This window comes from Panthera uncia, assembly GCF_023721935.1.
Source record: "Panthera uncia isolate 11264 chromosome B3 unlocalized genomic scaffold, Puncia_PCG_1.0 HiC_scaffold_1, whole genome shotgun sequence".
Classification (NCBI taxonomy): domain Eukaryota; kingdom Metazoa; phylum Chordata; class Mammalia; order Carnivora; family Felidae; genus Panthera; species Panthera uncia.
The window spans coordinates 29,657,067-29,683,414 of record NW_026057582.1 but is presented as its reverse complement, the minus strand read 5'-3'; the positions used below and the strand labels follow the sequence as shown (position 1 = coordinate 29,683,414).

Sequence of the window (26,348 nt, the reverse complement as noted above, 5' to 3'; positions counted from 1 at the left end):
CAGTTCAAACCCATGTTTTTTGAAGGTCAGCTATATATACTTATTTATTTTAGTAAACTCTTTATTTTGGAAAAACTTTGGATTTATAGAAAACTTACAAAGATGTGAATATGTACTTTAAAGTGCCCTGAGTGGTAGTTCCTTAATAAATATTTTTCTTTTTTTTTTTTTTTAAGTTTATTTTTTTATCTTTGAGAGAGAGGGAGAGAGAGGGAGAGAGAGGGAGAGGGGGCACCCGCAAACAGGGGGGGGGGGGGGGTGGGTGCTGCAGAGAGAGAATTGCTAGCAAGGTCAGTGCTGTGAAGTCAGAGCCCTGTGCTGGGCTCAATCTCACAAACCTTGGGCTCTTGACTTGAGCTGAAACAAGAGTTGGATACTTAACTGACTGAGCCACCCAGGTGCCCCTTAATTAGTATTTCTGTTCAAAGTTTAATATTTTTAATTTTTTTAATGTTTGTGTGTGTGTGTGAGAGAGAGAGAGAGAGAAAGAGAGGGTGCGTGCTCGAGTGGGGGAGGGGCAGAGAAAGAGGGGGAGACAGAATCTGAAGCAGGCTCCAGGCTCAGAGGTGTCAGCACCGAGCCTGATGCAGGGCTTGAACTCACAAACCATGAAGAAATGACTGAGCCAAAGTCAGATGCTAACCAACTGAGCCACCCAGGTGTCCCAAAAGTTTAATATTTTAAATAAAAATGCCCTTGTATCAGATTTTTGTCCAATAGAAAAACATTTTTGTTTTAAAGTATATTATGCTTACGTGAAAGTAGGCTGGTTTAGTCGTTTTTTTTTTTTTTTTTTCCTAATGTTTATTTATTTTTGAGAGACAGAGACAGATAGAGCATGAGCAGGGGAGGCAGAGGGAGACATAGAATCAAAGGCTCCTGGCTCTGAGCTGTCAGCACAGAGCCCGATGTGGGGCTCGAACCCATAAGCTGTGAGATCATGACCTGAGCTGAAATCAGACGCTCAACTGACTGAGCTACCCAGGCACCCCTGGTTTAGTCTTAAATGCCACTTTTCCTCTGCTGTGAAATGACTATCACTTACATGGAGAGCTGTGAAACATAAATGTGTTGTATGTGTGATTTATGTTCTACATTTATGAGCATGAATAAGCTTTATTGAAGCAGGACCATGGAGATCATTTAATTATAGATAGAATCAGAAATCTGCCTGGCCAAATGTTCACAGTTTTTTATTTTTATAAAATCAAGTAGTTTAAAATTGCATATGCCAAGATTTTATTTCCCTTTCCTTGCTTCTATTGTCGTTCTGTAGTGACCTGAGAGAGGAGCCTGCAAGGACACAGGGATACCACGTTTTATTGAATTTAAGATCCTTCCAGTTTGTAAGACATACCATTATTTTTTGTCTCATGTCGCATTCTCTTACATGTCACTAAGAAACCATAGTCTTTTATATGATGCGGTGCTAAGATGCCACTGATGTACAAGATACGTTGTGATTTCAGTGATGTCAAAATGAAGAAAAATGTGAGTTTTAGATCTATGCAAAACACACATCACTATGCCAACACAATTATTTTATTTGGGGTTTATCTCAGGACCTCTAGCTTTGATAGAAGTCAGTGTGAGAATCGTTTATTGAATTGTGTGGCTTGCTTTTATGCTCAGATCCTGTCGGAGGCATGTGCTAATGTGTCTCTCATTCTAAGAAGATATGAAACTTTTCATTGGAGTGTTCCGCCTGTAAACAAGTTTGCATGCTTTTCAGGGGCTGAAAATCAAAAACCACGTTCTGCTCTGTGTCATTGGAGGCCTTGTGCCCTGTGGCCTCCAATAGCCATTTTTTCATGTTCCTTTTCTTCTGAAATTTCGATTCTTCTCTTTCCTGACTACTCACTCTTCTAGGTTGTAACCTAAAAAAAAACAAAAAAACAAAAAAACTTTTCTCAAAAACCAAAAAAACCCCACCCAACCACAAAACAAAACACAACTTTTCTCAGCCCTGATTCTTCCCCAAACTATCACCTTTCTTTCTTCTCCCAGATTGTCACCCCTTTCTTTCCCAGCATTGCCCAAGTCACAGCTCTTTGCTCATACCAGTTATTTATTAATCAGTTCTCTGCATAAGATTTATGTCTCTGCTGTTTCGCTAAAACTGTAGGTCTCAGGTCCCTAGTAGCCTTCTGATTTTCTCAAGCTGGCAACCTGCTTTTATGCATTTGTTAAAACTCCTCTTTCCAGCTCTCTTACACTTAGCTCTCCTCAGCTCTCTCCTTAGCATGCTGGCTGCAATTTTTGTCTCTGTGTCAATTTAATAATCCCATGGTACCAAATTTTCTTCCTATTTCATCTACTGTATTATTACAAGAATACTGAAACATGAGAAAAAAATGCTCCATAAATCTATCACTCTAGTGTATTATTAATTATTTCCACATTTGGAATATTTCCCTCTTTGGCTTTACCTCGTTGTAGTCTTGGTGGGCATATTGTTTTATTGTCTACCGTCACATGATATCAGCGATCTTCCCAGGGCCCACATGGTCTTCCTTATTGTTATATTGTAGTATAATTAATTAGAGATTACTATGTTGATGCACTATAATTTTCTATATAGGGTTTCTGGTATTGGGACAATCAACTCGTCTCCAGATTCTTTATGTGTGGTTTAAAAGACACTGTCGCAGAGTGTATATTCATTCATGTAACTTCTTGCTTCTGTTGTATTATTGACATAAGATCCATTTCTAGGAGTGCCATTGGTGACCAGGGTTATGAGCATTTCACTAAACACAACCTATTCTTAAAGATTGTATCCCAATTCATAAGGCTGCACACAGGCTCACTCGTATCAAATATATAAGAATTACTTTCCGGGGTGCCTGGGTGGCTCAGTCGGTTAAGCTCTCTGCTGTCAGGGCAGGGCCCGCTTGGGATCCTCTGTCTCCCCACTCTCCCTGCCCCCACTGCTCGCACTCTGTCTCTCTCTTTCAAACATAAATAAACATTAAAAAAAGTTTTTTAAAAAAGATTATTTTCCTCATATAGGGAAGGAAATCTTTTCCCCTCTTCCATTCTAGGTCCTCTGGCTTATGTAACAATTTACTTACAAGACAGATGAACAGGAAGAAAACCAAATTTAATCTCGTATGTACGGAAGCCCCAAAGATATGAGAAGCCCCTCAGCAGTCAGTTGAGGCTTGTAGCCCATTCTTAAAAAAAATTTTATGTTTGTTTATTTTTGAGACAGAGACAGAGCATGAACAGGGGAGGGGCAGAGAGAGAGGGAGACACAGAATCTGAAACAGGCTCCAGGCTCCGAGCTGTCAGCACAGAGCCCAACACGGGGTTCAAACCCATCAACTGTGAGATCAGGACTTGAGCTGAAGTCGGACGCTTAACTGACTGAGCTACCCAGGTGCCCCTACTTGTAGCCGATTCTTATGAGTTAAGAAGGGGAAGAGGGATCTGGTCCCTAAGGGAGGGAAGACCAATCCCAGGAAGCCTAGAAGAGCAGATCTTTGGTGAGCCAATGTTTGCCCGGTATGCAGATAAAACTTTTTGATATAAAAAGTTATCTTTGATATTAGTTGTCTTCCTGGTACAGGCCTTTTATCTCAATTCTTTTAGGCGGTTAAGGGAGATGTAAAAGTAAAACAGAACAAGATAAAACCCGTCTTCCTGAGTCTATGGGCCTTGATTGCCTTCAGCTCAAAATAATCCACAGTCTTAGAGCCAAAGTGGATTCTGCTCCTCTTCAGTCTCACTTTGAAACTTCCCTAAGAGGCTTCACGGTTCAGAAGTTGAGTTGGTAGACTGCTTCATCTCACTGGACCAGTCTTGTTAGTCCTGATGGTAGGTCAGTTCAGTTAAACTCATTTCAGGCAGGAAATCAGGTATTGAGTAAGAAGCATTTTGTGGAAACAAAAGAAAAGCCATGGTTAATGATGGGAGGGGACTGTGATCCCAGTTTCTGAGTTGTGAGAGTAGCCAGTTGAGATTTCTAGATGTCAGGTTTGAAGCATCTTCAGATAGAGCAAGGGGAAGCCGGGGCAGTCTGACACAGGTTTTCCTGGTTTGCAGTTTGAATGTGGCTGGTGATCTGAGTGTCCCACACAGCAACCAGAAGGGAGATTTTCTGTACACACAGGGTCGTGGTGATTTCTCTGCAGTGTGTCAAGTTGATCCACGTTAGCTTGTGTGGCTTCAGGAAGAGGGCAGTGTTGGTTCTCTGTGATTCCAAGTCAGAGGGGTAGGAGAAAAACTGGAAATATTAGTTTGGAGAGTTGTAGCCAAATATTGGAGGAAACTAGGAAGAATTCAGGATCTAGTCCATTGTACAGGTAGAAAACAGAACCTGAAAAACAATGAACAGGGCCAGAATTTGATACCCACGATGGTATATTACTGAAACATAATTTTTCTCTCTAAATTCACCCCCATATTTATCAACGATAATCACAGTAAATCTAATTTGTTTGCTTTAAGGTTGGCCTGATTATTTACATGAGTGCAGCAAGAATAGGGATTGACTATAGACTTTTAATCGGCTTTGCTGGAACTTTTTATAAGGAATCTCAGATTAGACTTGTAAAAGCCTCTCACGGCTAGGAAGCCATGCCGAGGACTTACTATCAAACTTAACCTGTAATACCTTTAGATTTGGGTTAAATCCTTTATTCTTGAAGTCCCCAAAGTATCTTGAGGTTTCTGTGCCTGCCAGGCAGTGACATTCTTTACTCACCTGGTAAAGCTGCCAAGAACTCTGTAAGCAAGGACCAGGTAGTTTTTACTGGTGGGCTTTATTGGCTTAATAAAGTCAATCTTCGTTCCCGAAGCTGTCTGGTCTGCTCATATCTGAGTCACGTGTCTCTTTCAAATATGACATTCTAGTCAAAGCCTTGATGATATAAACAATTTCCAAGTGTAACTTGTTATAAGGAGAACAGATTCTTTTTCTTTTTTTGAGTTTATTTATCTTAGCACAAGCAGGAGAGGAGCAAAGAGAGAGACACACGCACAATCCGAAGCAGACTCCAGGCTCTGAGCTGTCAGCACAGAACCCGACATGGGGTTCAAACCCAGGAACCATGAGATCATGACCCAAGCTGACGTTGGACTTTCCACCGAATGAGCCATCCAGGCATCCTGAGGAGAACGGATTCTTTTTTTTTTTTTTTTTAATGTTTATTTATTTTTGAGACAGAGAGAGACAGAGCATGAACAGAGGAGGGGCAGAGAGAGAGGGAGACACAGAATCCGAAGCAGGCTTCAGGCTCCGAGCTGTCAGCACAGAGCCCAACTCAGGGCTCGAACTCACGGACCGTGAGATTATGACCTGAGCTGAAGTCGGATGCTTAACCGACTGAGCCACCCACGCACCCCAAGAACAGATTCTTATTGAGCTTATGCAAGTAACCATATTGCCATGAAGATAAGAATACTCACTAAAAGGTTTTGAATTCTGGAGGCATCAGGTTAGAGAGAAAAAAATAAGTGTTTTTATCTTTGTTCACAAAGGTATGTTTTACCAAATTGCTGATAGCATCAGAGAAGAGGTTTCCTTAAATCTGGAAAAACAAAACATGAGAGGTTGAACAGTGTTTCAAACAACAAGTAATAAAATTAGAACCATCCTCACCTGTTCATTCAGTCCCGTGGAATTCATTCTTGTTGATCTTGAACTTTTGTTAGCGATTTTAGGAAGCCAGCATTTTCCCCACTGGAGTTCCATAAATTCTTACCCAGTTCACTAGTGTGATCTTCATGTGATCAGAAACCTGTATTCTAGAGTCCTTGCCAGAATCCTTTCCACGAGTCTCTCTAAGATGAAATGTATTTACAAAACATCAGAGTCAAACAGTGACTCTCTGTAAATGACCAAGACTTAAAACGGCCGTGGCTAAAGGTCTGATGAGAGCTCATTATAATGGTATTGGCCAGGAAATTTGGTTATTTCTGTGTCATACAACATTTTAAAATAATCACTAGAACTATAAATGATTCTTGTACATTATACCAGAACATACGAGATTTTTAGGAATTTCATACAATTTTTAGAACACTTGTATTCATAACCCTTACCTGTACAATATAACCTAAGAAAGTTTATCATCACTTACTTAATTTCTTTTTTTTTCTTCTTAAAGAGAACACCCCTTTTGAGATGTTCCAGGGCCCTCTGAAAAATCCTAAAGTTAGTTCAAGGTCACAAAGACTTCCTTTGGGGCGCCTGGGTGGCTCAGTCGGTTAAGTGTCCCAACTCTCGGTTTAGGCTCAGGTCATGATCTCATGGTTTGTGGGTTGAGCCCCACATCGGACTCTGGGCTGACAGTCTAGAGCCTGCTTGGGATTCTCTCTCTCCCTCTCTCTCTGCCACTCCTCCAGTTGTTCTCTCTTTCTCTCTCAAAATAAATAAACTTAAAAAAAAAAAGACTTTATTTAGAATATGGTCTTGGGTAAGTTTGTCAAAACATCAAAAGCTTTGAACATAAGACTAAATAAGATCATGGATCATTATGAAATAATGCTTAATTATCTATTTAACTGAAGTGACAATAGAAGAATTTAAAGGCAAATACAGAAGGTTACATAATTGTGAATAAAATGTATCTCTTTTTATATTCAGAAGATTGGGTTTTCTTAAGTAATTAAAGACCTGAGAAAGACAGCGTGAAGCACCATAAATTATTTTGGTAAGACACAAAATCTTTGCTTTCTAAGCAGATTTACCTAAAAGGTAAAGAAATTTTCACCATCTGTTACCAATAGCAGACCAAAAGTTCAAGAAAAGGTTGTCCTTTTAACAAAGACATAACCACATTCTGATTTTGCACCAGTGTACTTTTGATATTAAAATTCATTCTTAATTGGGGTGCCTGGGTGGCTCAGTCGGTTGAGCGCCCGACTTCGGCATAGGTCATGATCTCACGGTCTGTGAGTTCAAGCCCCACGTCGGGCTCTGTGCTGATAGCTTGGAGCCTGGAGCCTGTTTCAGATTCTGTGTCTCCCTCTCTCTCTACCTCTCCCCCACTCATGCTCTCTCTCTCTGTCAATAATAAATAAACATTAAAAAAAATAAAAAATAAAATAAAAATAAAATTCATTCTTAATTAAATCTATTCCATTCTTAGCCCGCTTGACCATATGTAAAACTTCCTTTCCCAAGATTCTTTTTCCATAAACCTTCTACAGCTTTTATTTTTTATCTCCATTCAGATTTTGTCTAGATTTTTTCCTCTTTTTTCCTCTGAAATAACAAGCTTTACTTTAGGACAAAATTTCTTTCTTTTCCCTCAATGAACTGTATTTCCACTCCCCCTCCCCTCCATACCTTTGCTTACCAAAAACACACATCTTACTTTTCTTGCCTATGAGATATTTCCCTAATTATTTTTAGGGGCTTTAGTTATATATATTAGGATTTCAAACCCTTAGAAACTTAATTTCTAGTGAAAATAAAGAAGTGAACAATTGTGGGTTACTGGCAAGTTTATGAGTACATCTTATAATTTCTAGAATTATAAGCTTCCTGATAATAAAGGCTTTCATTATGGCAGAAGACATGCTAACACCCAAATTTATCTTTAGTTTCTCTATAATAAGGCAAAAGTAAGTAAACCTGTGTTCAGTAACCATTGTTCAGTATTTTATCTTATTTGGAAGTAATCTAGAAGTTCAGAGAACTTCTGTCAGTTGACTTAGCAAAACTAATGGTGGACATTACCGAAGATGTGGGAAACTGTTTTTGAGTCGATACACCATAAAACATAATTATTGCTAAAAACTCTTGCCCACTTCCATTTACTTAATTGATTTGTTTTTAACAAGCATATTTAGATTACTTACAAAGATTTTATAAGAGATTAAATGAGTTAGCCATCATCTTTAGTTATTTTTCTCGAGGGCAAATTTTAACAGACATACCGTGAGCTTATTTGGCTTTTAGTAAAGCTAGGTAGAATAGAAGCATTATACTTACTGCTGACATGTCTGTGTTAATTAAACCAACAAACTTAAATTAACTCTTATTATTTACCAAAAATTATCCTAGATCATGTGAACTTAAAAAAACATTTGGGTTAGTTTGTATCATATTTCTGAGATTTAGAAATGCTTAATTTGATAAGCACTTGTCTTTGGGCCAGTTAAATAGAGCTCTTTACAAATTAATTCTGGCTATACCATCTGGTGGCAGAAAAATATCACATATGTATAACATACATTCTTAGACATACGTAAACACACAGACACAAACAGAGATCCTCCTACAGCTTCTGTTCTAAAATTTTAGCTATGAATCAGGTGCAATACAAAACTCACTGTTTGTAAATAATTGTGTCTCTGGCAGAGGAACCAGTTAAGGTCACCCACGTTAAAGTTCTTTACTAATATTTTGTGAAGAAGACTTTGAAGGTTTATGTTTGTCCTTGATAAGTAATCTCACAGAGCCAATGGAATAGATTGGGCAAGGGAGCCTTTATAGCAATTTGTTTTTTTTTTTTTTAATTTTTATTTATTTATTTATTTTTTAATGTTTATTTATTTTTGAGACAGAGAGAGACGCAGCATGAGCAGGGAAGGGGCAGAGAGAGAGGGAGACACAGAATGTGAAGCAGGCTCCAGGCTCTGAGCTGTCAGCACAGAGCCTGACGCGGGGCTCGAACTCACGAACTATGAAATCATGACCTGAGCCGAAGTCGGATGCTTAACCAACTGAGCCACCCAGGCGCCCCTATAGCAATTTGTATTTTAAAAAGCCCGCCCCACACACCTTTTCCCCTCCATCTTAGGAGACTGTGGGCTGTGTTTTAGTTATCTGCGGGGGTGTTTACATTTTAAAGACATGGTAAGATTTACATCTTCAAGGGACAGAGAAAGAATGTAAGTTTTCGCCCTTTGGGATGTGTTTGTCTAGAGCAATTATTATTCTGAGTTTTTACTTTTTCTCACGTGCAGGATAGCTTTGCTTCATTTTTTACAATATCTGCTCACGTCTGAAGGAAACAGGGAAGGATCTGAATGGATTTTGAGTTGCTCTCAGAGTCATGCTTTCGGTTCCTTAAAGATGCAGGTGCAAATCAAGAATTGTTGATTTTTGAACTCTTTTGCTCTTGCGTTCTGCGAGGTGTCTTCAAAGGATTGGGTGGCTGCTTCTAATAATGTTTAGAGTTGACTGGCCTAGCTGAGCAGGTTATTTTGAATTTGTTTCTTTTTAAACTGTGGAGAGAATGTCCGACTACGGTGGAAATGAAAAGATTTCTGTGTCCTGGAACTTCAGGGTTTAGTGAAGTATGCCTTTCAAAAGTCTATTAAGTGTTCAGCAAAGGCCTTCAGATGCTCTCCTTTCTGTGTGCACAACTTAACCTTAGACCAGTTCACCTTAGAGAGAAAAGCCTCTACTAATGCTTCTGTTAGCCCCTAAATATCAGCCCCAGCTGAGACATTTGCAGGAGGCCTGGGAGAATTTCAGGCCATCTGTTTTTTTGTGAGGGTTTTTTGTCCCCCACGGGGCCCTGGCTTGTCTGATAACTATAGCATATTCATGGGTGGGAAGAATACTTCCTAGCAGCTAAACAAGGTCCTTGTGAGTGGAGCTGTGAGTGGCCATTCACCTTAATTTCCCTTTAAGTTCGATAGGATCTTCTGAGAGTGGAGCTAGATAGGCTTTATGACTCAGAAGATGTTGCTGTGTGTGTGGGACATGAATTCTTTGGGTTGGGGGAGCCTAGGATAGATCCCAAGGGACATTACCTAGGAAGGCCTGAAACCTGTAGAACTTAATTATAGAGCCCAGCAAAGCAAGCCTCACTGTAGTCTGGGTGCTTCCGCTAAATTCACTTCCTGGCTTCCATCGTTCCCCTGAGTAACCTGTATACTCTGGGCCTAGAGATTAGGCTGGCGTGCTCTTTGTAAATCTTGCAGGGGAAGAGAAGCCAAAACCGGCAGCCAGGTATTCAAGGGATTTTTCTGAGGAGGGTGGAGGGGTTTTGGAGCTAAGGGAATTTGCTGAGGAGATGGGGCTGGATTTTAAGAAAGGATTTATGTTGGATGTCGTGAATGTTAGTTTTTGTTCTGAGTCTCATTTCTGTTCTTTCATCTAATTAAGGCAGACTCTGAAGTTAACCATTGTATTCCTTTGTGTTCTCTTTTTAATTGTGTCTTTCCGTAGGTACCCATGAGACAATTGTTGAGGATGAGAGTGCTCTAATTTTTTTTTTTCCTATCAGATATAGCCAGTTCAAAGGATCCATCATCTGGCCATTGATGAGTAGGGTCTTACATTCATCTCTGTAGTGACACAAACTAATACGCCTTTTTATGGCTTAACCATGGAAGCAAGAGGTGTCCCAAAAGAGGGTGCAAAAGATGCAGCCCTTGGGGTTCCTGGGGTGGCTTAGTCAGTTCCGGGTCCGACTCTTGATTTCAGCTCAGGTCGTGCTCTCATGGTTCGTGAGATAAAGCCCTACATCGTACTCTGCGCCAGCGTGGCATTTCGGAGCTTATTTGGGATTCTCTCTCTCTGCTCTCTCTCTCTCTGCCCCTCCCACGCATGCACAGGCATGCGCACATGGGCACACGTTTTCTCTCCCCTCTTTCAGAATAGATGAATGAACTTAAAAAAAGAGGGAGAGATGCAGCACCTAGCAGAGTTCTTTCCCAGAGTTAGCCTAGGAAAGGGAAGACCTTCTTTTTCCCAGGCAGTAAAAATGGTATAGTGGAAGAAATGAGACATGGGAATCTGTGGCACAGGGTAGGCACTACCAGAATGGGACTTTTCCAGCACTAACAAGACCATGAACGTTGAGAAGGCAAAGGCCCCTTATGGACTAGGACTCCTTATGTCAAACTCCTGAGAGCTGGCATGGCCGAACAAAGAGGATGCTGTTTGTGACTTTGTGTCTTGGAATCCCGGTGTGTTTGACTAGCCCCCAGATGCACATCGGTACCTATACTTTCTGGATGGTGGAGACCAGAGAGAACATTCTCACTGGTCACAGAGACAAGCTCTCAGGCATGGAGCAAGACGAAAAGAAAACCTCAGCTGGTTTTTACATAGGGCACTCAGAGCAAGGTTTGTCTAAACAGACCCTAGTCTGATGAGAACTGTGAACTCATCGGTCTGTGAGGCTGCCTTGAACGACAGGCTTACAGGATCTGTGCCTGCATTCTGCCTTATGGATTTTCTCCTTATGACAAACGGTGCAGAAGACAGAGACAAAAGAAACCAGTGATCATCTTTGAAAGGAAGGGGATCAATAGAAAACAAGAGTACTCATAAAAAGTCATTACTGGAGGGGCGCCTGGGTGGCTCAGTCGGTTAGGCGGCCGACTTCGGCTCAGGTCATGATCTCGCGGTCCGTGAGTTCGAGCCCCGCGTCGGGCTCTGTGCTGACAGCTCGGAGCCTGGAGCCTGTTTCCGATTCTGTGTCTCCCTCTCTCTGACCCTCCCCCGTTCATGCTCTGTCTCTCTCTTTCTCAAAAATCAATAAATGTTAAAAAAAAAAATTAAAAAAAAAAAAAGTCATTACTGGAGTTGCTATACCCAAGGAACTAATTCACACAGAATTAGTATTTTCTCCTGCTGATCTGAATTTAGAAAAAGAAAAAGACTCCTACTACTCTCAGTTCCACATGACCATGCAGGTAGAGACCCAGGAGACGAGTGTGTGTGGTAAGCATTCTTACCTTCTGCTGGCTCCTGTCAGAGGTCCCAGGATTCTCAGCTTCAGCAACCCCAGAGTGTGTAATGTCCAGCTAGCGGAGGGCCCCACTTTGGGCGCCAAAACTGCAGGGGAGGAAAATTGTCCCTTCTTTCCTTCTAGGTTCTTTGGCTAGTCTAATAATTAAATTGACATAAGACAGATGAACAGGAGAAAAACAAATTTAATTTTAGAGCCCTAAATATATGAGAGGCTCCTTGGCAGTCAGGGAATTGGGACTTATATTCCATTCTTCGGGGCTAAGGAGAAGGGAACAGGGGTCTAGAGTACCCAGCTAAGGAAAACAGATTCCAGGAAGATGAGAAGAGCAAATGTTTGCCGGGCCATGCAGATAAGTCTTTCTGATATAAAATGTTATGTTTGCTATGGGCTCCCTTCCTAGTACAGACCCTCTATTGAAATTCTTTTAGGTAGTTAAGGGGGAGGGGGAGAAACAACCAACTCTCCCTGAGTCTGTAGGCTTTGATTGGTTTCAGCTCAAAATAAACCACATGGCAAAATGGCATATTTCGGGGTCACATACTCTGCTCCCCTTCGCTAATTTAATAGTTATAAGTATACAGAAGATTACTTAGGTAATTTGATAGTTAGAAAATGATGACTACTTCATTTTTGCTTTAATGCATATTTCTTTATTGTTAATGAGGGTGAGCATTTCCACCTGTAAACTTTAATTTTGAGTTTGTATTTTTTTAAATTCGTATCCATGTTTTATATCTCATTTATCAGTCTTACAAAAGATGTAACAGAGATACCTATCTTAGACTGTAGAATTTCCAAATCGTCATCTTTTTAAACCACATGTGCAGAGACATTCCCGCTAGTCTGGTGGCTTTTGCCAGTGTGATGCTTTAAATTCTTACAAATCTTCTAATGTTAAATGGACTTCTTCTCTCCTTGTTACATAGAAATTTGCAGGAAAACCTAGTAACTTTTTTTCTGTGCTGACTAGTTTCACTGTAGTAGTAGTAGTACAAGTTACTCTCTTACATGTAACAATTCGAGGAAAATTTTGCTGTTGAATTGTGCCAAATATTTTTTTTCTGCCTTTGCTTTTTATTTTGAAATGCTTTTAACAGGTAATATAAAAGTTAAGTGATTTAGATACGCTGTAGTAACTGGTCGATGAAAAATGGCTTTTGAGAACTTGTTTCTAGTATTTCCACTTTCAGTAATTCAGAGACACATCCTTCTGTTTCTACCTTAACCAGTTGGTTAAGTAGCCTAGTTTCCCGGGCAGTGTAAGTTGATTTTGATTGATGTTGTTGGTTGGTTTTGCTATTGATTAAATTAGCTTACAGGGACTTTGATCTCTGCAGTGCTAGTGTCTCGACTGGGTGAATTTTTGTTGCTATCTCTGCACCATCCACATACTTAAAGCCTTCTTGAATGTCTTACTTCCTGAACTTACATTTCACTTACTGTTACCTTTCTTTTACTGTTTTGAATTGTGGGCATTTCCTAGAGTTTTCATCCATAGTTGCTGTCTTCTCTTATACATTCCTTTTTGTGAGCTCAACCCTCTTCCAGTTAACCTATTTCAAACCCACCTTAAGCCACACTGCAAGCCCTGTCTCTGGCGAACAGCCAGAGACCCATATTTTCAACCCCTTTCTTGACTCTGTTTCTTTCAGCAGGTTTGCAAGCTTAAGTGCCTGGCCAACAATGTCAATGAGTAAAAGCAGGCCTCAGGGTAAGAAAAAATATTTTTCTACACTAAGAAAAACAGCAGAGTAAGTGGAGTGATAAATAGCCCTTGACATAGGCCCAGGGTCAGGAAGACAGAATTGGGGACAGTGGGGGAGGGGAGATCACAGGCCCCATGCAGGCTGTTTGGCTCTGGCCGCTTGGTGCCATGTGGGAATATGGGCCCAAGGTTCCCCGGTCTTCTAGTTTTTGAAGAAAAGTGTAAATGAGGATTTGCTTGTTAAACTGTCTGAAATTTAAAGGATGGGCTGAATTTTTTAAAATACTGCGTTGGCCAAAAAAAACATGTCCGTGGACCAAGTTCAGTATATAGGCTCCTAGTTTATAAGCTCTTTTTGTAAAGGCGCTTTATGAGCTCTGTGTTATTATCAAGCACTCCCCTGTCTGTCTCCCATTCTTCCTTTCTGTCTCTGCTCCTCTAATGGGAGAACCATCTACCCAGTTATTCAAGTGAGGAACTTCCAAATCATCATTGACTCCTTCTTACCTCATTGCTTCTTTATTTTGGAGAGGGATCTGGGTCAAGGGAGAAGCTTTTTTGTGAATGAAGGCAGATTTGGACTTGTTTATAGGCAGAAGGGAGGAAGCCAACGGAAGAGGATGATGGACAGAACCCAGGATGTCCACTGGGGATGGATCCAGGGTGTAGAATCTCTTTTTGTGTGTGTGGATGTCCTATTTCCTTGAATTTCTTGAGGAAATTTATCATCTTTGTAGAAACATGTTCTTTGTTTTTTCATTTTAAGTCTTTTTTTCATTGGCATTCTTGAATTTGATCCTTCTTTTCCATGTTGCTGAATGTTCTGGAATGGATAGTGATTATACTGGGGAGTTAAGCTTTTCCTCTACCCTCTTAGGGTCTCTGGCTGGGCCTGAGAATTTTAAGTTGACATAAGACAGATTGGAAAAGCATAAAAATTTTTTTTAAATATGTACATGGGAGCTTTAGCAGGAAAATGAAGACCCAAGGAACCGTTGGGGCCTAAGTGTTTATATATTAGGTTGAATGAAGAGTAGTGATTGTAGAAAAGACACTAAAATGTATGGGGAGGCTAACGTAAGGTGGTAGGCTTTATTTAAAAAGAATTTGTTCGTACAGGTTCTTCTTAGCTTCGACTCTGTTTCTAATACTCAGAATGTTGTTTTTCCTCCGGGAGCAGGAATGGGAGTTTTCATATGGGAGTTTTATCTCCTGTTTTCAGGAAGAAAAGGGGGAGGTCAGCATGGACTTGTTTTTAAGATGTATCTTTAGCTCAAAAAAGTCAGTATACCAAATCAGCATGTTTTGGGGTGTCATGTTTTAAACCCCCTTGATTGTTTATCATAGATTTATATGTAGTAAACGATAGAACCAAAAGGTTGACTTCAGCATTGTCCTACAGGTTCTATTTCCCTGGTAGTGCTGTGCTCTGATTTACAGGAGCCATGGCCGGTGGGCAAGCCATATGGGTGAGTTCCCCATAAGATGTGTGATTTATTTGTCTTCGGAGTGCAGGGAAACTCCATTATAAGTTATTTGGAACATTGTCCGAATTCTCTTGTCCAAAGGATCACTGTGGGTATTCCTCGTGGCTTTAATCTGGGGCTGATACCACCCAATACATTTCTTCTAGAGAAGGGACCCATGCAGGTGTCATGTTCTTTAATCAACTGCCTCAACATCCAAGGTGTATTTCTGCTGACACTTGTTTGTTGGGTTTTCCTAGAGTCTGCTAGGAAAGTATATTTGAAGGTTCATCCCCTTCTTTGTTCTTCCTTCTTCCTCCTCCCCTCTCCCTTCTCCTCCCTCTTCCTCCTCTTCCTTCTTTTGTAGAGAGAGTGTGAGTATGAGCAGAGGAGGAGCAGAGGGAGAGGGAGAAAGAGAATCTTAAGCAGGCTCCATGACGTGGGGCTGGACCTCACAACCATGAAATCGTGACCTGAGCTGAAATCAAGAGTCAGATGCTCAACCAGCTGAGCTACCCAGGTGCCCTGATCCTCTTACTTCGAAGGGGTATTTCAGTTCTGTTGAATTTCATTTTCAGTCTGTTTCAAGTGTGCTTTCTGTTTCTCAGAACTTGTCACTACTCTGGTCTGCCAGTGCCATCTGTCCTGGGATTTCCTGCATTTCTGTGAATTTATTTGTATTTTTACATTTCTTATAAAATTTGAGATAGGAGGAAGGCCAGAAGGTAAATTTGTGAGTTATTAGCAGTTTTGAACCAGAAATCTTTTCTTTTTATACAGTTTCGCCTCTCTATTTCTGTTCCCCCTCAATCCCGTCTGTGTACCGATCTCAAATGTAGCTTGCCATTTACTTTTGATAAATGCCTATGGCATTGCGAAATGCTAAATGCTAAATTGCTAAAGGTTCTTTGGCTTGGAATGTTTTTGCCCTGTTGTTCTGCCTGGGAAATACTATTAGGGAAACATACAGCCCAGTAGCTCGACTTAGAGCCTATGTTCAAAACTGGGATCCAACAGCACTTAGTAGCCATGTCACCTTACAGAATTGTATCCTTAGTTTCCCCGGCCCTCCTGAGAATTGTGGATAATAGTCGTATCTGCCACTTAATGTGGTGAGGAGTTAGATGGGATAGTCGAGGTCAAACACCTGGGACCTAGTAAGTCCTGAGATACTGCTAGCTGAATTTAAAAGGTCAGCTGATGAAGTGCTAACCTTCACAGCTCTGCCGCCCTGTTGCCTTCTCTGTTTTGCCCACTTCCCTCCCAGCCCCCCTCCGCCTTCCCCAGACCCCAAGTCAGAAGTCCTGTTCCCCTGTTCTTCCCACAGCACTCTGTCATACTGATACTCTGGTGCCCTGCTCACAGTCTGCTTTTATTTCAAGTTGGTCGGGGAGTGTCTCAGTCACTAGGGGTGGTCTTTTGGTAGGCTAGTGATGCCTTCGTTTTCCCAGGTAAACTGAGTTAAATTAAGGTGTTTCTTTCTTTGTGTGACCCAAACCATTGAAACTCATAGTGGGATTCTCATTTTGCCTAGTGTATCAGTCAAGACTCTCTAGAGAAACAGAATCAATAGGAATACACACATACATACATATGTGTGTTTGTGCTTATAAAATATATATTTTTCCCCAGTTTTGTTGAGAAATAATTGACATACATCACTGTATAAGTTTAAGGCCTACAGCACAATGGTTGTGAAATGATTCTGATAACAGGTTAGCTAATGCCCGCTTTCTCATAGAGATAATGGTAAAAAGAAAAAAAAATGTTTGCCTTGTGATGAGAATTTTTAGGATTTACTTTCTGAACAACAACCTCCCTACATATCATACAGCAGTATTAGCTGGCTGCTAATCATCATGCTGTACATTTCATCCCCAGTACTTACGTGTCTTGCAACTGGAAGATTGTACCTTTTGACCACTTTCCTCCAATTCTCCCTCCCCCTACCGTCTGCCTCTGATAACCACAAATCTGACCTCTTTTTCTATGAGTTTGGATTTTGTTTTCTGTTTCGTTTTGTTTTAGATTTCACATATAAGCGAGATCACACGGTATTTGTTTTTGTCGTTCTCTGCCTGACTTATTTTAGTTGGCATAACGCCTTCAGGGTCCGTCCATGTTGTGGCACATGGTAGGAAACTTCGGTTTTGGGGATGAAAGCCTTCAACTGATTTGATGAGGCCTTCCCACATCAGGGGTCATCTCTTTTACTTAAAGTCAACTGATTGTTATGGCTGTTAATCACATCTACAAAATTCCTTCACAACACCACCTAAATTAGTGTTTGATTAAATGACTGCATACTATAGTCTAGCCAAGTTACCATATAAAACTGTCACACCTAGTGTAGGCTTCACCAGTGTAGAAAGACACTGCGTGATGGGTTAAATACCATGTCAGTAGATTTTTAGGCCACCAATGCTGATGTCATTAAACATCCAATTGTATATTTATGCTTCAAGTTGTTAACAATTCTGTTTTTAGTGACCGTAGAGCATGTATGGTGATGGTGAGGTCTGTGCATGTTTATCCAAATTATCGGAGAAGGCTGTTCTCTCGCATTTTGAGTAGTTATAAATATGACATTTATGATTTGAGCCTGTTTCCTTCACACTTATTTTTAGTGAAAAGATCTGTACATTGGCTGAGTTTCAAAAGAACCTGGTTATTTAGAATTCAGGCCAAATGCACAGTTGTTACTGTAGAGAGGAAAGCAAACATTGCCTTCTGATTATTCTCTGTTCTCTAAAGGAAAGAATGGAGAATTCATGTAGCAAAATTATGGCTTAATAAATTTAGTGACTGGTAGACTGATAATACTGAGTGCATACCCTTGAGAATGAAAACTAATTGTTTCCCCAGCATACTTCTAGTGTGTGCCATTGTGGTTTGTTTTTTCTGTTAATCGGTATAGTTGCTTCTTACATAAGTAAAGATTATTACCTCTGCTTAAAATAGAAATCTCTTCTCTGGGCTGTGGAATTGCTCTTTTTAAAATAATGCTGTTAGAAGGCAAACAGAATGAGTTAGAGGTGAATTGGGTAGAACTGTCACTTGATGTCTCTATGTAACTTACAATCTGTTTTATAGATGTTAGTACAATTCCTACCCATGTAAAATATGGGCTGTAATATTCTGTTCCGAACACTATTTAAAACATTAAATTTTTTTTAATGTTTATTTATTTTTGAGAGAGAGACAGAGTGCAAGTGGGGGAGGGGCAGAGAGAGAGAGAGAGAGAGAGAGAGAGAGAGAGAGAGAGATTGAGAGAGAGAGACAGAATCCAAAGCAGCTCTAGGCTCCAAACTGTCAGCACAGAGCCCGATGCGGGGCTCGAGCTCACGATCCGTGAGATCATGACCTGAGCTGCAGTCAGATGCTTAACCGACTGAGCCACCCAGGTGCCCCTGAAATGTTTAAAATCAAGAAGAATATATTGGTGGTGCCAAATTGAAATATGTAATTTTTCCACATTGTTAACATTTGTTAGCCGTACCGTGTAAAGAAACTTTTGCTTTGAGGGTGGTTACGAGGGGTGCACCTCACTTGAACCTCCCAGCCAGCTTAGCTTAGCAAATGGTGGGTGACACAGTGTCGATCACTGTTAGAGGTTCAATGCTATAACTGAGCGATTGTGTTAGTACAAATGTTTTGTTTTTAATTTCATAGTATTGATTTGAAAAGTTGTTTACTTGGGGGTAGAAAGTTATACTGTCATAATATATTTTTTTAAATGAATCAGTGGTCTAATTGGGATGAACCAGAGAGAAGGGATCTCATCTGTTTTGGTAGTTGATTAACAGAATAGCTTTTTTTTTCTTTTCTTTAAATATATATATTTTTTCTTTTGAAAAACTATAGTGTGTATGATGCCTTCTCAAGTGTCTTATTTTATTTTATTTATTAAAAAAAGTTTTTTTAATGTTTACTTATTTTTGAGAGAGAGAGAGACACAGACTGTGAACGGGGAAGGGGTAGAGAGAGAGGGAGACACAGAATCTGAAGCAGGCTCCAGGCTCTGAGCTGTCAGCACAGAGCCCGATGCAGGGCTCGAACTCACAAACCACAAGATCATGACTTGAACTGAAGTCGGACGCTTAACCAACCGAGCCACCCAGGCGCCCCTCTCAAGTGTTTTAATAGCACTTTGGGAAATTAAGTATCCTCTTCATTAAGTAATAAACGAGATCTACAGTTTTTTGTTTTGTTTAATGTTTGCCATGGGCTCAGTATTGTGTTCAAAGCTGTAGAGAATTATATTATGATCTCTTGGAGGACTTAATGGTCTATGTCTTGGAAATATCCACAGTACTGAGCATAAAACTATAGGAGGCTTTTAATGACTATTAAGTAGCACTGACCCAGCCTTTAGTGAGCTTGTAATCTAATTCGTTAACATTTTGTATGTGATTCCTTTTTGTAAAAGTATTTAGGGAGGCTTTCCCCCTTGAATTTTTCCACATTCATGCATTTAGCCTCAGAGTTCACTGATTTTGCTGCAAACAAAATGACATTTCATTTTCCTGTTGGAATTTGGATTGTTTGCACTTTTCTGTGGTTATGAACGGTTGTATTCATCTCTGGGTGGCAGTTCTCCTGGTGACCTTAAATTTGGGAGTAGAATTATTGGTCAGTAAGATATACCCATGCTTGACTGTTTTCCAAAGTGATTGTACCAATGCATGACTCCCATCTGGGAGTTGGAATGTTTGCACTGCCCCACACCTGTGCCACACATTTGACATTGTCTGACTTGTTAAATTTAGTCAAGCTGTGGGTGTGTAAATGTGCTTTTTATTTGTGTTTCCCTAATTACTGGCGAAATTAAGTATTATTTTATGTGTTTAAGAAGCTTTTATATTTTTTTTTATAACTTTCATCCATTTTTCTCTTGGATTGTCTTTCTTAGACATTCATAAAAGATGTATTCTAGATACTGTATTATTTTGTTGGTTATACATCTTCTGATTTGTGGTTTAGCTTTTTTTTATGGTGACTTTTAATGAACAGAAGGTTTTTTTATTTTAATGTAGAATGAATTTATTTTTATGGCTTTTCTTTTTTATGTTGCTAACCTGTTCTGAAGCCATAAAATATTCTTTTACTGGCTACTAAAAGTTTTATAATCCTGCCTTTTATATGCAAGTCTTCAGTTAAATTACAATTGATTTTTCTATAGATGGTGGAAATCTCTATAGAGATTCAGTTTAATTCCCCACCCCCCCACACACATGAATAAACACATGTGCAAGTACTATTATTAAATAATTCAACCTTTCTCTGTTAATCTACAATTCCTGCTGTGTTGGAATTGATAGTTGGTAGGGCGAGTGCCTCACTATCATCTTCTTCTTGTGAAGTATCTTGATTCTTCTCGAGCCTTTGACTTTTCATGTAAACTTGATAATCACCTTGTCTTATTCCTTGAAAAGTTCTACAGATGTAGATAAAATGTGTAAGTGTGTAGGTATGTATGAGTACATATACGTGTATATTCGCTAACGCTATCACTGAAGAGTGCCTCAGAGTAGTATCCAATGGCAATGAACACCTCTAGCGCTTGGATTTTGATTTCTAAATATCACTTTCTAATAAAAGGAACCAGGACTCCGTGGTTCTTTCCAGGGTGAGAAAGTAAAAAATGAGACTGAAACATCTATTTTCAGAAAGCAAGGAAAAGCTCAGAGAATGATGTGAAAATGACCCAGAAGCCATCTTGGAGGGGGTTTGCTCTGGCCAGATCTGGGACAGGTTGCGCTACAAAATAAATCATGGTAGTAATGTATTAAAACAACACTGCAAGCATACTTCTTTTCATCGCATTTCACTTTATTGCACTTCGCAAGGTAGTGTGTTTTTTTTTTTTTTTTTTTATAAATTGAAGATTTGTGACAGTTCTGTGTCCAGCAACTCTTTCGGCTCCATTTTCCAACAGCATGGGCTCACTTACTATCTCCGTGTCACATTTTGGTAATTCCCACAATATTTCATACTGTTCCATTACTATTATATTTGTTATGGTGATCTGTGACCAGTGATCTTTGTAAGTATAACTGTTATAATTGTTTTGGGCCTCATGAATCCTGCCCATGAGATGGTGAACTTAACTGGTGAGGGTTGTGTGTGTTCTGACTGTTACTGACCAGCCCACACCCATCTCTTTCCCTCTCCTCTGGCCTACCTTCCCTGAGACACAACGGTTTGAAATTAGGCTAATTAATAACCTACAGTGGCCTCTAAGCGTTCGAGTGAAAGAGTCATGTGTCTCTCGCTTCAAATGAAAAGCTAGAAATGATTAAACTTAGGAAGACCTGTGGAAAGCCAAGATAGGCTGAAAACTAGGCACCCTGTGCCGGAAAGCCAAGTTGTGACTGCAAAGGAAAAGTTCTTGAAAGAAATGAAAAGTGCTGCTCCAGTGAACACACGAATGATAAGAAAGTGAAACAGCCTTATTGCTGATATGGAGAAAGTTCTAGTGGTCTGCACAGAGGAAAATCAAACCAGCCACAGCATTCCCTTAAGCCAAACCCTAATCCAGAGCAAGGCCCTGACCCATCAATTCTGTGAAGGCTGAGAGAGGTGAAGAAGCTGCAGAAGAAAAAAGATGGAAGCTTCCAGAAATGGGTTCATAAGATTTAAGAAAAGAAACCATCTTAACATGAAAGTGCAAGGTGAGGCAGCAAGTGCTGATGTAGAGGCTGTAGCAAGTTCTCCCAGAGGTCCAGCTAAGATGATTAAGGAAGGTGACAACACTTAGCAACACATTTTCCATGTAGACTAAACACCCTTCTATTGGAAGAAGATGCTATCTGGGACTTTCATAGCTAGAGAAGAAAAGTCAGTGCCCGGCCTCAAAACTTCAAAGGCCAGGCTGACTCTCTTGGTAAGGGCTAAGACAACTGGTGACTTTCATTGGAAGCCAGTGCTCGTGGACCATTGTGAAAATCCTAGGGCCCTTCAGAATGATGCTAAATTTACTCTGCCCATGTGCTCTAAATGGAACAACAAAGCCTAGGTAATAGCATATCTGTTTACCGCGTGGTTTACAGAGTATTTTAAGCCCACTGATGAAACCTGCTTAGAGAAAAAGTTTCCTTTCAGAATATTACTGCTCACTGAGAGTACAAACCTGGAAATGTACAATCAGGTTAATGTTGGTTTCAGGTCTGCTAACACAACATGCGTTCTGCAGTCTATGGATCAAGGAGTAATTGTGACTTTCAAGTCTTATTATTTAAGAAATACATTTCGTAAGGCCATAGTTGCCACAGATAGTGATTCCTCTGATGGATCTGAACAAAGTAAATTGAAAACCTTTTGGAAAGGATTTAACCATTCTAGATAGCATTAAGAATATTCATGATTCATGGGAAGAGGCCATTATCAGAATATCAATATTACTAGGTTGTTGGAAGTGGATTCCAACCCTCGTGGATGACTTTGAAAGGTTCGAGACTTCAGTGGAAGAAGTCACTGCAGATGTGGTGGAAATAGCAAGAGAATTAGAATTCGAAGTGGAGCCTAAAGGTGGGACTGAATTGCTGTAATCTCAGAATAAAACTTGAATGGATGAGGAGTTGCTTCTTATGGATGAGCAAAGAAAGTGGTTTCATGAGATGGAATCTACTTCTGGTGAAGATTGTTGAAATGACAGCAAAGGATTTAGGATTAAACTTAGTTGATAAAGCAGCAGCTGGGTCTGAGAGCATAACTTGAATTTTTTTTTTTTTAATGTTTATTTTTGAGAGAGAATGTGCACAATTGGGGAAGGGGCACAGAGAGGGGGACAGAGGTTCTGAAGTGGGCTCTGTGCTGACAGCAGCGAGCTGGCTAAAGTTGGATGCTCAACTGACTGAGCCACCCAGGTGCCCCTGAATAACTCCAGTTTTGAAAGATGTTCTGCTGTTGCTAAAATGCTGTTAAACAGCACGTGTGCTATAGAGAAATTATTCATGAAAGGAAGAGTCTATCAATGCAGTACACTTCATTGTTGTCTTATTTTGAGAAATTGTCACAGTCCCCCAAGCTTCAGCAGTCACCACCCTGGTCAGTAAGCAGCCGTCAACATTGAGGCAAGACCCTCCACTAGCAAAAAGATTACAACTTGCTGAAAGCTGAAATGGTAGTTAGCATTTTTCAATAAAGTATTTTTTAATTAATGTATGTACATTTTTTTTTTTTTTTACATATAATGCAATTGCACACTTAATAGACTACAGTGTAGTACAAACGTGACTTTTATATGTGCCGGGGAACCAAAAAAGTTATTTGACTTGTATTGCAATATTCACTTTATTGTGGTGGTCTGGAACTGAATCTGCAGTCTCTCCAAGGTATGCTTGTATCCATCTATCACTTACAAAACACATACATTTATTAGAAAGCATGATATCTCTGATTTGAGTTCAACACCAATGTACATTTATCTATATCTGTTATCTACTGAAATATGTGTGAAAACTCATCTCTGATTTGAGTTCAACATCAGAGAGTTCATTCTGGCCTTTCTTCTTCCTTTCTTTGTTCTGTCTCTAGCCTCAGAGTATATAGTCAAGATAGTGGTCTCCAAAGATGCTAGGTTAGTTCTTTTCCTCTGCATTCCTGTAAGTGGTTATGTTGTGCATTTGTAATGCAGTCCATTTGTCACTGATTGTATTTAATTTTGAATTACCCCCACATACTGGTTGATTTTAATTCTTTACTTTCTTGATTTTGTGAAACGTTACCATGGTTACAGATGTCAAAACTAGACACAAATGTATATTTGGAGACCTGTCACTCCTTCTCTATTTCTTGTATTACAGATGTTCTGGCTGCCATAGATTTCTTGTACTCCTCGGTGCCTTTGCACACACTCTCTCTCTACCTAGAATGATGCTGTTCTCCTCTTCCTCCCTTGACCATCTTTAATCATTCAAAACCCATTTCAGTTCTTACCTGCTGTGGAAAGACTTCCTTTCCTCACCCTTTCTCCCCACTCCTCCTCCATGATAATTCCTGTGAATCTCTAGCACCATAGCACTTGTGAATATTGTGTAACTGTTACAACATTTAATTTAAATTATTGACGCACAGGCTTGTCAGCTTCCTCTGTATAAGGCTTGTGAGCTCCTTAAAGATGGGAACATTATCTTCGCATTTCCAGCGTCTAGTGCAGTTTCTCACACTTATCAATTATGCAGTAAATGCAGTACAGTGAATGGGTTTCACTTTTTTTTTTCATTTATTTTTTTCTTTACTCCTTTGCTCTGTATTTCACTCATGATACAAGCCCATACAAAGAGAGTGTGAATCCTTATAATGTGCCCATGGTCTTGTTGTCTATGGCAATTATGTATTCTCTGCCTTTCCCAATATATTTGGGCACAACCCTGGTAAGTTAATGGCTTCCTCTGATCCCTGGGATGTTAAGTATCTAAGTTTTAGCCATAGTATAGATGGGTAAGATGAAGTCAAGATACAGAAACTGTTTGAAGTATGCAGACCTAGAAAGTCAAGACTATTTCATCTGTCAGGTTTGCTTCTTCAGTTTCAAAAACTGGAAGAAATTGTACTGGAAACAAATCTATTCAACAGTGTTTTTTTTTTTTTTTAAGGTTTTTTTTTTTTTTTTTAACGTTTATTTATTTTTGAGACAGAGAGAGACAGAGCATGAACGGGGAAGGGGCAGAGAGAAAGGGAGACACAGAATCGGAAGCAGGCTCCAGGCTCTGAGCCATCAGCCCAGAGCCCGACGCGGGGCTCGAACTCACGGACCGTGAGATTGTGACTCGAGCTGAAGTCGGACGCTTAACCGACTGAGCCACCCAGGCGCCCCTATTCAACAGTGTTTTAAGAGCCCTAGTTAGCTTTTAAAATGTCATTATTGTTGTCCAAAGGGCACCTTCCAAATTGTGTTTCTAAGCTGCTCACAGGACTTTTATTCTGTGTATAGATTACTTAGCAGATTATATTAAAATGTGCGGCTTATTTCTACCAATTTCTTCATCCACCATCTGTTACTTTCCTCTCTCCCTCTGGATTGCATTCCCTTCCTGCCACTCCTGTGTGTTCTGTCTCACAGCTCATTCTCCACAGCTCACCTGGGACTCAAAACAAAGGTTTGGTTGCTGGGCAGACATCATACTAGCTGAAGAGGGGCTCTAGGATCATGCGTCTTGAGGGCTCAAGGCTTGCTGCTGCATCAGAGTGGTTCATGTCCAGGGAACCCAGGCTTTGAGAAAACATCCATTTATACTGTTACGGAAACTGGTCTGGATCACCCGGCAGAAAAACTGAGCGGCACTTGGAGATCTTGGAAGGAGGGAGGTTTATTTTACACGGGTGGGCCCAGAAGAAATCATTCTCCAGAGATCTGAGCCCAGAGCATCAACCGAGGGGACAATTTATAGTCTGTTACTTCCGCATCCCTCAGTAGTAGTAATTTGGCACCTGTGGCGAGCAGGGTAGGAAGGAAATCCCAGAAGGGGAGTCTTCTGACAAGAACTGGATTCCCTTATCAGTCCTGTGGGCCATCTTATAACAGATTTTTCCCTAACAACTCTACTGGCCTCTAGTATATACTACTGGCCTTTATTCATTTAAAAAATAAATAAATAAAAAGTAAAATATCTTATTTTACTTAAAAAAAATTTTTTTTTAATGTTTACTTTTGAGAGAGAGAGAGAGAGAGACAGACAGACAGACAGACAGACAGCATGAGCAGGCAAGGGGCATAGGGAGAGAAGGAGAAACAGAATCTGAAGCAGGCTCCAGACTCTGAGCTGTCAGTGCAGAGCCCGACCTGGGGCTTGAACCCACAAACCATGAGATCATGACTTGAGCTGAAGTCAGATGTTTAACTAACAGGCTCCTCAAAATATTTTACTTTTAAAATCACGTATAACACATATTAAGTAAATCTTAAGTGAGCACTTTGATGAATTTTCCCAAATTGAACATGATCATGAAACCACCGCGCAAATCAGGGAATCCAGTATTACTAGCCCACCAAAATTCCCGGTTCTACTCTGATAAGGTTTTGGGGTGATGATGGGTTCAGAGCTGATGGCCAAGAAAGAATTCTTGAGACGTCTTTGGTGCAAAGCAAGGTGATTTAATGAAAGCACGGGGACAGTACCTGTGGGTAGAAAGTGCTGCACTGGGGTTGTGAAGAGTGACTGGTGATATACTGGAGTTGGGGGAGGTAAAGTCAAGAGGAAGTTTCTTAAGGGAATTTTCATATGCTAATGAAGACTCACAGGATACTGGAGGCCTACGTGTTGTCAAGCTAAGGCTGTTTTTCCCTCTATCAAAGCATTAACGTTGCAGCAGTAGGGAGTTCTTGGATTTTAGGCTATTGATAAGATTGCCTTTTTTTTTTTTTTTTGTAATTGCGCTAAGATATTTGTAAACCAACAGAGACTCTTATCAGTTTAACCGTTAGTTTTCTGTCCTTTCCTTTGTTCTTGGGCAGCCAGGAGTGCCTGAGGAATGTCACATGTATCTCACCTGGGGGTGATGCTC

At 40.2% G+C, this 26,348-nt stretch overlaps 1 protein-coding gene across 12 annotated transcripts in view; it reads left to right on the top strand.

The window, feature by feature from the left end:
- SIPA1L1 (signal induced proliferation associated 1 like 1) overlaps positions 1-26,348 on the top strand; it is a 361,673-nt gene that overhangs the window by 147,125 nt on the left and 188,200 nt on the right. The window contains exon 1 of one of the 12 annotated variants that reach the window (XM_049612536.1): positions 12,849-13,380. The exons of the other annotated variants lie outside the window; for them this stretch is intronic. The gene's annotated coding sequence lies outside the window, so the exon portion shown is untranslated. Of the gene's footprint in view, positions 1-12,848; positions 13,381-26,348 lie in introns of those variants that run through there. 12 annotated transcript variants of the gene reach the window in all.